Source organism: Balaenoptera ricei, chromosome 2 (genome assembly GCF_028023285.1).
Source record: "Balaenoptera ricei isolate mBalRic1 chromosome 2, mBalRic1.hap2, whole genome shotgun sequence".
In the NCBI taxonomy this organism is placed as follows: Eukaryota; Metazoa; Chordata; class Mammalia; order Artiodactyla; family Balaenopteridae; genus Balaenoptera; species Balaenoptera ricei.
This window is the reverse complement of record NC_082640.1, coordinates 80,764,545-80,768,329: the sequence shown is the minus strand read 5'-3', so window position 1 is coordinate 80,768,329 and position 3,785 is coordinate 80,764,545. Positions and strand designations below refer to the sequence as shown.

Sequence of the window (3,785 nt, the reverse complement as noted above, 5' to 3'; positions counted from 1 at the left end):
AACAATCAGTGGGTCAATGAAGAAATCAAAGAGAAAATCAAAAACTGCTGTGAAAATGAAAATGGAAAAACAACTCCCCAAAATCTATGAAATGCAGCAAAAGCAGTTTTAAGAAGGAAATTCATAGCAATACATACTGACCTCATGAAACAAGAAAAACCTAAAAGAAATAACCTGTGCATTTAAAGGAACTAGAAAAAGAAGAACAAGCAATGCCCAAAGTTAGTAGAATGAAAGAAATGATAAAAATCTGAGTAGAAATAAATGAAATAGAGACTAAAAAAAAAAAAATAGAAAAGATCAATGGAAATGAGTTAGTTCCATGAAAAGATAGACAAAACTGACAAACCTTTAGCCAAACGTACCAAGAAAAAAGAGAGCCCACATAAATAAAATCAGAAATGAAAGAGGACAAATTACAGTCAATATCACAGAAATACAAAGGATCATAAGAGAATACAATGAACAATTATATGCCAACAAATCTGACAATCTAGAAGAAATGGATAAATTCCTAGAAACATACAATCTCACAAGACAGAATCAAGAAGAAATATACAATATGAACAGACCAATTACTGGTATTGCAATTGGTCATTAATTTTTAAAACTCCCATTAAACAAAAGCCAGGACCAGACAGCTACACAGAGGAATTCTACACAACATTTAATGAAGAGTTAATGCCTATCCTTCTCAAACTATTTCAAAAAACTGAAGAGGAAGGAATGCTTTCAAACTGATTCTACAAGGTCAGCATCACCCTGGTACCAAAACCAGACAACAACAATATTTTAAAAAAAGAAAATTACACGCCAACATCCCTGATGAATACAGTTGTAAAAATCCTCAACAAAATATTAGCAAACTGAATTCAACAGTACATTAAAAGGATCATACACCAGGACCAAGTGGGATTTATCTCAGGAATGCAAGGATGGTTCAATACCTGCAAATCAGTCAATGTGATATATCACATTAACAAACTGAAGAATAAAAATCATATAACTTAGGGACCCAGTATGCAATGGCTGCAGACAGCAGCCTCCTCAGTAATGTATGCAGCCTGTTGCTTGAATGGGTGGCCCTAAGGGACCTTGGAGATAGCTCTTTCCAATTGACATTTAGTCTGACATGATTTCCCCAATCTAACCTCCAGACAAGTATGCTGGGTGCCTTTGAAAAGCCCCATGAAAAGTGGCCAAGGTCCCCACTGGCCAAGTCATCATGTTCATCCACATTAAGCTACAGAACAAGGAGCATAAGATTGAGGCCCTATGCACGACTAAGTTCAAGCTCCTTGCCACCAAAAGATCCACATCTCTAAGAAGTGGACATTTACTAAATTTAATGTGGATGTATTTGAAAACATGGTGGCAGAAAAGTGGATCAGCCCAGATGGCTGTGGGGTCAAATACATCTCTAATCATGAGCCCCTCGACAAATGGTGGGACCTGCATTCATGAGTACCTTGGCACTGTCCCCTCTTTACTCGTGCCCACCAATAAATCCTACTTTCCTGTAAAAAAAAAAAAAAAAAATATATATATATATATATATATATATATATATATATATATATATATATATAAAATCATCTCAATTGATGCAGAAAAAAAGCTTTTGACAAAATCCTACATCCATTTATGATAAAAACTCTCCAGAAAGTGGGTATAGAGGAAACATACCTCAACATAAAAAAGGCCATATACGACAACCTACAGCCAACATCATACTCAACAGTGAAAAGCTGAAAGAATTTCCTCTAAGATCAGGAACAAGACAAGGGTGTTCGTTCTTGTCACTTTTATTTAACATAATATTGAAAGTCCTAGCCACAGCAATCAGACAAGAAAAAGAGATCAAAGAAATCAAATTGGAAAGGAAGAAGTAAAACTGTCAATGTTTTCAGATGACATGATACACTATATAGAAAATCCTAAAGACAACTTCAAAAACCTATTAGAACTAATAAATTAACTTAGTAAAGTTGCAGGATAGAAAATTAATATATAGAAATCTTCTGTGTTTTTGCACACTGGCAACAAACAACCAGGAAGAGAAATTTTAAAAAAAATACTATTTACAATGGCATCAAAAAGAATAAAATACCTAGGAATAAATCTAACCAAGGGGGCAAAATACCTGTACTTGGAAAACTATAAGACACTGATGAAAGAAATTGAAGGAAAAACAAACAAATGGAAAGATATATCATGGTCATGGATTGGAAGAAGGAATATTGTTAAAATGACCATACTACCCAAGGCAATCTACAGATTCAATGAATTCCACATTAAAATACCAATGGCGTTTTTCACAGAACTAAAACAAATAACTCTAAAATTTGTATGGAAATACAAAAGATACCAAATAGCCAAAACAGTCTTGAGAAAGAAGAACAAAAATGGAAGAAACACACTCCCTGATTTCAAACTATATTCTAAAGCTACAGTAATCAAAACAGTATGGTACTGGCACAAAACAAGCATATATATCATGGGAACATAATAGAGAGCCCAGAAATGAACACACACTTACATGGTCAATTAAACTATGACAAAGGAGGCAAGAATATACAATGGGGAAAAGACAGCCTCATATATAAATGGTGTTGGGAAAACTGGACAGCTACATGTAAAAGAATCAAATGGGACTACTCTCACATCATCTATAAAAATTAACTCAAAATGTATTAAAGACTTACATGTAAGACCTAAAACCATAAAAATCCTAGAATAACACATAAGCAGTACACTCTTTGACACTGGTCTTAGCAACGTACTTTTTTTTTTTTTTTTTTTTGCTTCTGTCTCCTCAGGCAAGGAAAACAAAAGCAAAAATAAGCAAATGGGACTAAATCAAACTAAAAAGTTTTTGCATAGTGAAGGAAACTATCAACAAAATGAAAAGGAGACCTACTGAATTGAAGAAGATATTGGCAAATGATACATCTGATATGGGGTTAATATCCAAAATATACAAAGAACTCACACAATTTAACATCAAAAATACAAAAAATCAATACAAAATTGGCAGAGGACCTGAACAGATATTTTTCCAAAGAAGACATACAGATAGCCAACTGGCACATAAAAAGGTGTTCAACATCACTAATTATTAGAGAAATGCAAATCAAAATCACAATGAGATATCACCTTACACCTGTCAGAATGGCTATTACCCAAAAGTCAACAAATAACAAATGTTGGTGAGGATGTGGAAAAAAGGGAGCCCTTGTTCACTAGGAATGTAAATGGTGTAGCCACTACAGAAAACAGTTTGGAAGTTCCTCATGAAATTAAAAAGTAGAACTACCATATTCCACTACTGGATATTTTTCCAAAGAAAACAAAAACACTAATTTGAAAAGATATATGCATCCCTATGTACACAATAGCCAAGATATAGAAGTAACCTAGTAGATAAAGAAGATGTGGTATATATGTACAATGGAATATTACTCAGCCATAAAAAAGAATGAAATCTTGCCATTTGTGACAACATAGATGGACCTAGAGGGTATTATGCTGAGTGAAACAAGTCTGACAAAGAAAGATATGTACCATATGAGTTCACTCATATATGGAATCTAAAAAACAAAAATGAACAAATATAACAAAACAGAAACAGAGCCATAGATACAGAGAACAAACAGGTTGTTGCCAGAGGGGAGGGGAGGGGGGAGGGGGGAGTGAAAAGGTGAGGGAGATTAAGAGGTACAAACTTCCAGGTACAAAATAAATGAGTCATGGGGATGAAATGTACAGCACAGAGAATATAGTCA

At 34.1% G+C, this 3,785-nt stretch overlaps 1 pseudogene; it reads left to right on the top strand.

Annotated features, from left to right (window-relative positions):
- The first annotated feature begins 984 nt into the window (after positions 1 to 984).
- Positions 985 to 1,107, top strand: LOC132361363 (small nucleolar RNA SNORA70; annotated as a pseudogene).
- Positions 1,108 to 3,785: the final 2,678 nt, after the last annotated feature.